Source organism: Phyllobates terribilis, unplaced genomic scaffold (genome assembly GCF_046119375.1).
Source record: "Phyllobates terribilis strain yellow unplaced genomic scaffold, ASM4611937v1 Scaffold_9__5_contigs__length_417890890, whole genome shotgun sequence".
Taxonomy (NCBI): Eukaryota; Metazoa; Chordata; class Amphibia; order Anura; family Dendrobatidae; genus Phyllobates; species Phyllobates terribilis.
This window is the reverse complement of record NW_027362769.1, coordinates 234,769,017-234,781,277: the sequence shown is the minus strand read 5'-3', so window position 1 is coordinate 234,781,277 and position 12,261 is coordinate 234,769,017. Positions and strand designations below refer to the sequence as shown.

Sequence of the window (12,261 nt, the reverse complement as noted above, 5' to 3'; positions counted from 1 at the left end):
GGACAATATTTTTTTCCTCAATTTTGTTTAACTTCAGAATGATTTTTTTTATGTTGGGCTCTTTGTATTAGTAGTTTACCTCCTTCACTCTGCAAGATGACAATGATTTGATTTGCTGCTTAAAAATCAATAGTGTGACATCTGCTCTAGTGATTTTATAGTTATCCTTAGGAACATTTTGATGGCATTTTTAGGCTGTGAATTTTCTTGGCAAAATTACGGCTGCAAAATTATTAGAGTGTCAGGGACCTTAAGCAAACTATAAATTGATGCACAATCATCTCAGTATAATTCACTAGCCTTCTCCAAATCTTTAAAAGCTTCTGGAATCCTCTGGGCAATGATTTCTCATCAAGAACTATTGTATTTGTACATGTATGTTTTGTAAGAAGTGTGGTATAAAAAACAAAAGAGTCCATTCTGTCTCCACTGTTGTCCATGTAAATCGTCTGCAGAATGAAAACATTTAGGTTCTTTTTTTTCTTTTGTGTGTATTTACATGCAAATTACAGTATATGTAAACCTAATAATCTGAGACTATGAGGTTCCTTTTTATGTTATACAAATTGTATGATGTCACAAAATTATGGACCATAACATACAGTGGTGGCCAAAAGTATTGGCACCCCTGCAATTCTGTCAGATAATACTCAGTTTCTTCCTGAAAATGATTGCGATCACAAATTCTTTGGTATTATTATCTTCATTTAATTTGTCTTCAATGAAAATACACAAAAAAAATTGTCCTAAAGCCAAATTGGATATAATTCCACACCAAACCTAAAAAAGGGGGTGGACAAAAGTATTGGCACTGTTTGAAAAATCATGTGATGCTTCTCTAATTCGTGTAATTAACAGCACCTGTAACTTACCTGTGGCACCTAACAGGTGTTGGCAATAACTAAATCACACTTGCACCCAGTTAACATGGATTAAAGTTGACTCAACCTCTGTCCTGTGTCCTTGTGTGTACTACATTGAGCATGGAGAAAAGAAAGAAGACCAAAGAACTGTCTGAGGACTTGAGAAACCAAATTGTGAGGAAGCATGAACAATCTCAAGGCTACAAGTCCATCTCCAAAGACCTGAATGTTCCTGTGTCTTCCGTGCGCAGTGTCATCAAGAAGTTTAAAGCCCATGGCACTGTGGCTAACCTCCCTAGATGTGGACAGAAAAGAAAAATTGACGAGCGATTTCAACGCAAGATTGTGCGGATGGTGGATAAAGAACCTCGACTAACATCCCAACAAGTTCAAGCTGCCCTGCAGTCCGAGGGTACAACAGTGTCAACCCGTACTATCCGTCGGCGTCTCAATGAAAAGGGACTGTATGGTAGGATACCCAGGAAGACCCCACTTCTTACCCCGAGACATAAAAAAGCCAGGCTGGAGTTTGCCAAAACTTACCTGAGAAAGCCTAAAACGTTTTGGAAGAATGTTCTCTGGTCAGATGAGACAAAAGTAGAGCTTTTTGGGAAAAAGCATCAACATAGAGTGTACAGGAAAAAAAAGAGGCATTCAAAGAAAAGAACACGGTCCCTACAGTCAAACATGGCGGAGGTTCCCTGATGTTTTGGGGTTGCTTTGCTGCCTCTGGCACTGGACTGCTTGACCGTGTGCATGGCATTATGAAGTCTGAAGACTACCAACAAATTTTGCAGCATAATGTAGGGCCCAGTGTGAGAAAGCTGGGTCTCTCTCAGAGGTCATGGGTCTTCCAGCAGGACAATGACCCAAAACACACTTCCAAAAGCACTATAAAATGGTTTGAGAGAAAGCACTGGAGACTTCTAAGGTGGCCAGCAATGAGTCCAGACCTGAATGCCATAGAACACCTGTGGAGAGATCTCAAAATGGCAGTTTGGAGAAGGCACCCTTCAAATATCAGGGACCTGGAGCAGTTTGCCAAAGAAGAATGGTCTACAATTCCAGCAGAGCATTGTAAGAAACTCATTGATGGTTACCGGAAGCGGTTGTTCGCAGTTATTTTGGCTAAAGGTTGTGCAACCAAGTATTAGGCTGAGGGTGCCAATACTTTTGTCTGGCCCATTTTTGGAGTTTTGTGTGAAATGATCAATGATTTGATTTTTGCTTCATTCTCTTTTGTGTTTTTTCCTTGCAAGCAAATTAAATGAAGGTAATAATACCAAAGAATTTGTGATTGCAATCATTTTCAGGAAGAAACTGAGTATTATCTGACAGAATTGCAGGGGTGCCAATACTTGTGGCCACCACTGTACATATTGACAGTCATGGCTGAAAGTGTTGCCACCCTTGAAATTGTTCCAAAAATGAAGTATTTCTCCCAGAAAATTATTGCAATTACATATGTTTTGTTATACACATATTTATTTCCTTTGTGTGTATTGAAACAATAAAAAAAAAACAGAGAAAAAAATGCAAATTGGACATAATTTCACACAAAACCCCAAAAATGGGCAGGACAAAATTGTTAGCACCTTTCCAAAATTGTGTGAAAACAACTTAGTTTCAAGCATGTGATGCTTATTCAAACTCACCTGTGGTAGCAATTTGTAAAATTTGTGTATATATATATATATATATATATATACATATATATATATATACATACATATATATATATATATATATATATATATATACAGTCATATGAAAAAGTTTGGGCACCCCTATTAATCTTAAGCTTAATGTTTTATAAAAATTGGTGTTTTTGCAACAGCTATTTCAGTTTGATATATGTAATAACTGTTGGACACAGTAATGTTTCTGCCTTGAAATGAGGTTTATTGTGCTAAAAGAAAATGTGCAATTTGCATTCAAACAAAATTTGACCGGTGCATAAGTATGGGCACCCTTATCATTTTCTTGTTTTAAATACTCCTGCCTACTTTTTACTGACTTACTAAAGCACTTTTTTTGGTTTTGTAACCTCATTGAGCTTTGAACTTTATAGCCAGGTGTATGCAATCATGAGAAAAGCTACTTAAAGTGGCCACTTGCAAGTTGTTCTCCTGTTTGAATCTCCTCTGAAGAGTGGCATCATGGGCTCCTCAAAACAACTGTCAAATGATCTGAAAACAAAGATTATTCAACATAGTTGTTCAGGGTAAGGATACAAAAAGCTGTCTCAGAGATTTAACCTGTCAGTTTCCACTGTGAGGAACATAGTAAGGAAATGGAAGAACATAGGGACAGTTCTTGTTAAGGCCAGAAGTGTCAGGACAAGAAAAACATCAGAAAGGCAGAGAAGAAGAATGGTGAGATCAGTCAAGGACAATCCTCAGACCACCTCCAGAGAGCTGCAGCATCAACTTGCTGCAGATGGTGTCACTGTGCATCGGTCAACTATACAACGCACTTTGCACAAGGAGAAGCTGTATGGGAGAGTGATGCGAAAGAAGCCGTTTCTGCAAGTACGCACAAACAGAGTCGGCTGAGGTATGCAAAAGCACATTTGAAGAAGCCTATTTCTTTTTGGAAGAAGGTCCTGTGGACTGATGAAACCAAGATTGAGTTGTTTGGTCATACAAAAAGGCGTTATGCATGGTGGCAAAAAAACACAGCATTCCAAGAAAAACACTTGCTACCCACAGTAAAATTTGGTGGAGGTTCCATCATGCTTTGGGGCTGTGTGGTCAATGCCGGCACTGGGAATCTTGTTAAAGTTGAGGGACGCATGGATTCCACTCAGTATCAGCAGATTCTTGGCAATAGTGTTCAAGAATCAGTGATAAAGTTGAAGTTACGCAGTGGATGGATCTTTCAGCAAGACAATGATCCAAAACACCGCTCCAAATCTACTCAGGCATTCATGCAGAGGAACAATTACAATGTTCTGGAATGGCCATCCCAGTCCCCAGACCTGAATATCATTGAACATCTGTGGGATCATTTGAAGAGGCTGTCCATGCTCGGCGACCATCAAACTTAACTGAACTGGAATTGTTTTGTAAAGAGGAATGGTCAAAAATACCTTCATCCAGGATCCAGGAACTCATTAAAAGCTACAGGAAGCGACTAGAGACTGTTATTTTTGCAAAAGGAGGATCTACTAAATATTAATGTCACTTTTCTGGTGAGGTGCCCATACTTATGCACCTGTCAAATTTTGTTTGAATGCAGATTGCACATTTTCTGTTAGTACAATAAACCTCATTTCAAGGCAGAAACATTACTGTATCCAACAGTTATTACATATATCAAACTGAAATAGGTGTTGCAAAAACACCAATTTTTATAAAACATTAAGCTTAAGATTAATAGGAGTGCCCAAACTTTTTCATATGACTGTATATATATATATATATATATATGTATATATATACATTAAGCTCTTTGATTAGTTCATGTGAATATGGATGAGTACATGCAAAATATAAGCCTTCTGGTAAGAATAACAACTGGGAATCAATCCTAATTTCAAGTGTGATACTGTTTGTTGAGACATTGCATCTAAGCCTACGTTGTGCATGATAATGGCTACTGAGCTGTTGTAGCTAAGCCTATCATATGTGGCAATGCCTGCTAAAACAGTAGATTTAAGTCTATATTTGCTTCCTGCTGTGTATAAAATGCATTGATCATTACAATGTCCATAACAATTATAACCAAGCTTTCTATAGACCTTGAATGTGAAATAATTCAAAACCACTTCTCTTTGACCCAACTAATGCCCTTTTTTTCACGTATGTGTTCTATCTGAGCTTTTCATAGATCAAACACATACTCATTATAGTCCGTGGGCCTGTTCACATATTCATTTTTCACCCAATTTGCAGATCTAACTCACACATTCAAATTAGAAACCACCTGTGTGTCATTCTAGTGCAGTCAATTTATTACTGTTTAAAGGGTACTGTTTAATGAGAAGCTTTGAAATTTGACTATTTTTTGGTATCTTATCATAATTCTATGCTCTGTGAAACCCACTCTTCTATTGTGGAGAGACTGTCTTTCTTTATACTAAAGGCCTCATGAACATTAAATTACAGTCATCTTAACCCGCTATTCAAACGCAGATACCTCATTTAGTATGAAAAGAGAAAGTACATCCACTATATATTGTAATGCAGCGACTTGCGGCTTTACGGTAATGGTCCAGGATATGTTTTGGCTGACCATGTACCTCCCCCTCAGGTGACTGGTCACATGACTGTGACATAGCACAGGTCCTGTGCACACAGAATGTCTGATCACATGACTGTGACATCAGCACAGGTCCTGTGTGTGCACTACAGGATATATAAACTCTGGTAGTTTTGAGACAGGGGGTGAAAAGGCGTGAGGCCTGTTCCCTGTGTGGGACACCATTGTAGTGAGGCCTAGTGAGGCCTGGTGAGGCCTGGTGAGGCCTGGTGAAGCCTGGTGAAGCATGAAAGGTCGAGGCTGGATCCTTAGGTGTAAGCGATGCCAGTTAGCCTTGGAAGGCCAGAGGCTTGGAAGATAAGAGTCCTGGAGGGCAAGTAGCTGGATCCTTGTGTGTGAGAGATGCCAGCAGCCTTGGACGACAAAAGGGCTGGAGACCACGTTTGGTAAGCCTTAGAGCCACAGTGGTGGCAGAACAAAGCAGACTGAAGCAGCTACGACCCAGCAAAGGTAAAAACACTGCGTTGATGTGGACATTGATATAAGTGACTTTGCTGAGGGATGTAACTGGAGCCAAGAGGGCCTGTCTGCCATTTGAAAGGCTCCCGAATGCTATGTGTGTAATATGCCGGTGAGCCACTAAGATGGAATGTGTGATAAGCAGTTATGAAGTGCAATAAACTGCTGGGTAGTGAAAACTGGGAAAACGCGGCTGGTGTGCTTTAATTGACCCGGTGCAGTGAGTATCCCCCAGTATGATGAATAGCGCTGCCTTACTATATATATATATATATATATATATATATATATATATATATGTACAGCAACATATTATATACATTAATATATCAGTCAATGAATACAGCACCAGAACCACCATCAGTACATGAATATATCACCAGGAACCACAATTGATAAATGAGTACAGCACCAGAACTTCCATTAGTACATAAAAACATTATCAAAACCACTATGAGCACATGAACAGACAACCATCAATAAATTTAACAGCACTAGAACTGTCAATTGTCAACTGTCTGTCAATGAACTCAGCACCAGAACGACAATCACTAAATTAACACATTACCAAGTTTAGTACAGTAATCAATTGCAATGTCAGGTAAGCTCCTAGCATAAACATTTGTATCACATGAACCTATAACTCCCAGTATAACCTTAGCAATGGCCATCATCAGGCTGTAGACCATACAGGAACCACATTACTGATTAGCCACAGATAGTATCACAAATACAAATTTACATCTAAGTACCTTACAGGCATTGTCTTTTCTGATTGGATTCTCTTACTTTTCTCCTCTAATGTATGTACAGCCGCATCCTGCAGCATAGCATTCCCTCCTGTTTGTAAAGCCCCTTCCTGCATTAAATCCCTCCTCTCATATATATATAGCCTACTCCTGCAATATATTATTCATCTCATCAATCTAATTAATATTTCCACACTTTTATACTTTTTAATATATCTTCAGTGGTTATTTAGGCTGCACACTCTGGCTGGCAGGAACCGTGGACACAGTTCGTGTGAACCTGATAAAATCATCACAGGTCCTTCTCATCTTCTATGCCTCTGCCTGCTTATAATTGGTTGGTGTCATACAGAAGGAAGAACACGCACCAAGTGAAAAATATTAAATAACACCTATTTAGACTTAACTCATTAGGTAGCAATTAAAAACAAAATGTTTTATTCTGTTCTGCAGCCGCTATTACATCATGTGTCAAGTTCAACATTAAAAATTTGGTGAAAGGTCCTTTTTAAAGAAGCCCGTCTACAACACTTTTATGGAGTGTAATAAAAGTGTGTTAATCTACTCATTAATCACTGTTTTCCCTGATTTCCAGTGTCATTCTGGTTGTCTGTTGGGTCACATGACAACTATTCCGACTTGCTATATCACACTGGGGTTTATCTGTGAGTCGGACATCATTCTTAAACTGTCAGCCTAAGGAACCTTGTATTGACTATCCATAAATTTACACTGTAAAAGCCACTTTCGGTTCACTCATAAACCTCAGTGTGATCTAGCAAGTTGTAAAAGCCATCATGTGACCCAGAAGAGGACCAGAGCAGCACTGGAAGCCAAGGAAGATAGTAAACGGCGACTATATCATCGCCCTTACACTTCATATACATTTACACGCGTTTAGACAATAAAATGTTTGTGTAAATGTATCTAATCTTTTTTTGTAAGAAAGCTGACATGTTCCCCTAAAATTTAACAACATTTGCATAAAAATTATAAGTGCATATAAAATCAACCAACAGGAACTGGAATATATTTGAATAATTATGTAGCGACTGTTTAAAAAGTTGCAATTGATTGATGAGTTAAAAAACACAGGGGAATGCCAAAATCAATCCATAATGATATAATTTAAAATAAAAAACAGATCAAAAACATAGTAAAAATATGCAAAGTAAACGAATATTATGGCATTGCTGTAGAAGAAAGAGCCTACTTAATTTGTGCATGTTCAGAAGCACAAGTTGGGCACAATGTATTGGTCACTTAGCATTGTTGCAATTTTCAATGTGAAACATCTACTATGCACTTATTTCTGCAAAATACATATGGGGCCAAAATAGTCTCTACATACAGAGATGAATTTATCGAGGGGTCTAGTTTTCAAAATGGATTAACTTTTGGGGGTTTTGTGCTTTTCTGGCAGCTGATGGCCCTGCGAATAGGCGCTCCTTTCTTCTGAGTTTTGCTGTGTGGACAGAAGTAGTTATCGATATTATTTGATGTATCACCTCATATGGGAGAAATTGATTAACAAAATGCTAGGTCCATTCTCCACTATTACCTTTTGTGAAAATGAACAATTTTCAGCTAATAATAATGGCAAACATGTATTTACTTTATTTTCATGACTTGAATATACTCATTACAATGGCTATATGAAGTATTTGAGCAGTGTACTTTCTAAAATGGGGCCACTTTTTTTTGCAGTTCTGAAACTTCCGGGACTCTGAAAATTGTGCCCACAATCTATTCAAGCAAAATCTGCATGCAAAAAGTCAAATTGTGCTTCTTCCCTTTCAAGATCTGCCGTGTGCCTAAACAATAGTGTACATGCACATGTTGCGTACTGTCATGTTTAGTAGAAATTGCATTGCAAATGTTATGGTCCATTTCCTACTATTACCCCTTGTGTGAATGAAAAATTTGTGGGTAAATTAACATTTTAGCAGAAAAATAATGTAATTTTTCATTTACAATGCCCAATCTTATATAATTCTATGAAGCACCTGTGAATTAAAAATGGTCACCATACCCCTAAATTAACTCCTTTATGGATTACATTTCTAGATTTTGGTCTATTGTGAGGGGTTATGCTGTTTTGGCACTTAGGAGAGCTCTGTAAAAGGTACATAATGTCCACAATCTATTCCAAACAAATTTGCACTCTAAAATTGAAATAGCACTCTATCCTTTCCTAGCCCTGCTGTGCTCTCAAAGATTAGTTTTAGACCACATGACTGCATTAGGGAGAAATTGCATGATACATTTCAGTGTTCATTTTATTCTATTAATGGTTGTGAAAATGACAAAATTAGGGCTAAATAAAAATGTTACTAGAAAACACTAGATTTTTTGTTTCACATCCCAATGTTATAAAGTTCTTTGTAGCACCTAAGGGTTCAAAATGCTCATCGTACCTGTAGAAAAATATAAAAATTTGAGTGTCCTCAGTAGTTGATACCTTTTAATGACTTACTGAAAAGATGGTAATAAATAGCAAGCTTTTGAGACTACTCAAATCTCTTCATCAGGGTCAGCTCACACTGGCCAGTGTATTTTTTTTAATCTATTTACTTACTCACTTATATAGATAGTGCCATTAATTCCACAGTGCTTCACAGACAATATTGGCACTGTCCCCATTGGGGCTCACAATCTACATTCCCTATCATTATGTCTTTGAAGTGTGGGAGGAAATTGGAGAACCTGGAGGAAACCCACACAAACACCGGGAGAACATACAAACTCCTTGCAGATGTTGTCCTTGGTGGGATTTGAACCCAAGACCTCAGCACTGCAAGGCTGCAGTGCTAACCACTGAGCCACCGTTATGCCCATATAACTTGGATGAGTGCTATCTGATGTTTCATCGGATAGCACTCGCTCCAATGTTATAATATGGAGCTGTACCAAATAGCGTTTTTTTCTCAAGCTGAGTCAGCATTAGTATTTTTTAAAACATTTTTTTATTTTTTTGCTATATGGATTAAGGATAAAACTTAGAGCTATAAAGGGGTACCATCAACCGGAGAGGAAATGGTTTGAATAAAACATATCTTTATTTGAGCTACGCGTTACGGAGCAGATCCAACCCCTTCCTCAGGCTCATACCCATACGTACCTGAGGAAGGAGCTGCATCTGCTCTGTAATGCGTAGCTCGAATAAGATATGTTTTATTCAAACCATTTACTCTTCGGTTGATGGCAGCGCTTTATGGCCCAATTTTTTATCCTTGATCCATATTGTATCCGTTCGGATCCTCATCATCTGAAGATCCAGAGGGTGTAGCTGCAGCCAGTGGATAGCCTTTCCATGCTTACACCAGTGTTGTGTCTGACGCTGCACGAGTTCAGGTGAGTGAACATACCGTTGCCACACGAGATTTCCCCATTGATATACACATGGAGCGCTATCCTCTCTTTGTTTTCACATTTATCTTTTTATTGTATCAAAGGTTGACAGCAGCATTTAACAGGTCACAGCCAAAGAAGGGGACCCATCATATGACTTAAATGTACAGTACAGACCAAAAGTTTGGACACACCTTCTCATTTAAAGATGTTTCTGTATTTTCATGACTATGAAAATTGTACATTCACACTGAAGACATCAAAACTATGAATTAACACATGTGGAATTATATACTTAACAAAAAAGTGTGAAACAACTGAAAATATGTCTTATATTCTAGGTTCTTCGAAGTAGCCACCTTTTGCTTTGATGACTGCTTTGCACACTCTTGGCATTCTCTTGATGAGCTTCAAGAGGTAGTCACCGAAAATGGTTTTCACTTCACAGGTGTGCCCTGTCAGGTTTGATAAGTGGGATTTCTTGCCTTATAAATGGGGTTGGGAACATCAGTTTTGTTGTGCAGAAGTCAGGTGGATACACAGCTGATAGTCCTACTGAATAGACTGTTAGAATTTGTATTATGGCAAGAAAAAAGCAGCTAAGTAAAGAAAAACGAGTGGCCATCATTACTTTAAGAAATGAAGGTCAGTCAGTCTGAAAAATTGGGAAAACTTTGAAAGTGTCCCCAAGTGCAGTTGCAAAAACCATCAAGCGCTACAAAGAAACTGGCTCACATGAAGACCGCCCCTGGAAAGGAAGACCAAGAGTCACCTCTGCTTCTGAGGATAAGTTTATCCGAGTCACCAGCCTCAGAAATCGCAGGTTAACAGCAGCTCAGATTAGAGACCAGGTCAATGCCACGCAGAGTTCTAGCAGCAGACACATCTCTACAACAACTGTTAAGAGGAGACTTTGTGTAGCAGGTCTTCATGGTAAAATAGCTGCTAGGAAACCACTGCTAAGGACAGGCAACAAGCAGAAGAGACTTGTTTGGGCTAAAGAACACAAGGAATGGACATTAGACCAGTGGAAATCTGTGCTTTGGTCTGATGAGTCCAAGTTTATGATCTTTGGTTCCAACCACCGTGTCTTTGTGCGACGCAGAAAAGGTGAACGGATGGACTCTACATGCCTGGTTCCTACCGCGAAGTATGGAGGAGGAGGTGTGATGGTGTGGGGGTGCTTTGCCGGTGACACTGTTGGGGATTTATTTAAAATTGAAGGCATACTGAACCAGCATGGCTGCCACAGCATCTTGCGGCGGCATGCTATTCCATCCGGTTTGCGTTTAGTTGGACCATAATTTATTTTTCAACAGGACAATGACCCCAAACACACCTCCAGGCTGTGTAAGGGCTATTTGACCAAGAAGGAGAGTGATGGGGTGCTACGCCAGATGACCTGCCCTCCACAGTCACCAGACCTGAACCCAATCGAGATGGTTTGGGGTGAGCTGGACCGCAGAGTGAAGGCAAAAGGGCCAACAAGTGCTAAGCATCTCTGGGAACTCCTTCAAGATTGTTGGAAGGCCATTTCCGGTGACTACCTCTTGAAGCTCATCAAGAGAATGCCAAGAGTGTGCAAAGCAGTCATCAAAGCAAAAGGTGGCTACTTTGAAGAATCTAGAATATAAGACATATTTTCAGTTGTTTCACACTTTTTTTTGTTAAGTATAAAATTCCACATGTGTTAATTCATAGTTCTGATGCCTTCAGTGTGAATGTACAATTTTCAAAGTCATGAAAATACAGAAACATCTTTAAATGAGAAGGTGTGTCCAAACTTTTGGTCTGTACTGTATGTCATATGTCAGAAAGGGGTTAAAGCTTAGAAGTCTAACAGGCTGTCCAACTTAACGATTGACAGTTACCTAAGTACACACACTCATTCCATAATTGCTGTCAATCATTAAGAAGGACCACCCATTAGAATACTAAGATCAGTTTAGCTGTATAGAGGTGTAAATAAAAAGAATTACCAGTTTATATAAATGTTTTACTACAAATATGTAATGAAAGTCAACGGTACTTGAATACTACAGAATAAGGGATATAGATAATTTTAAATATGTATTGATACAAATTCTATTTAATCCATAATTTTCATATTTCATTGTATTTTGTGCATTTTTTTAGATATTATTAATATTTACATCACATCTAAAGATGTTTACACTAAACTAAAAACTAAGTTTAAGTTTGCAAACAAATTCATCTTAAAAGGATGAAAAGATTTCAGAGCTTTTATGTTTTGCCATTACGATGAATCTTGCTTAAGCTTCCGTCCATATGAAGATTTATGTATGCTCGAGCAGTGGCAAAGCGCCTTTAAGCAATAGCAGCTCAGTCATTCATATGGCAGACTTGAAATGTGTGCTGCAATTGAAATTGGTGTGTAGAGGGATCTTGCTTTGGAGAAAGGCTCAAAGAGCAGAGATCCATTGATCTTACGGAGAGAAGTAAAAAGGCTAAGTCAATGGCACACTAGCCTGAATGCAAAAAGATCTGTGCACTGCAAAGAAAGAGAATATTCAGATATTTTATCAGTTAAATCTAACAGATGGGGACATTTGGTC

At 38.5% G+C, this 12,261-nt stretch overlaps 1 protein-coding gene across 2 annotated transcripts in view; it reads right to left on the bottom strand.

Moving 5' to 3' along the window:
* The window catches only part of GRIN2A (glutamate ionotropic receptor NMDA type subunit 2A), a 999,861-nt gene that overhangs the window by 320,499 nt on the left and 667,101 nt on the right, over window positions 1-12,261 (bottom strand). The gene's annotated exons all lie outside the window — the stretch shown is intronic.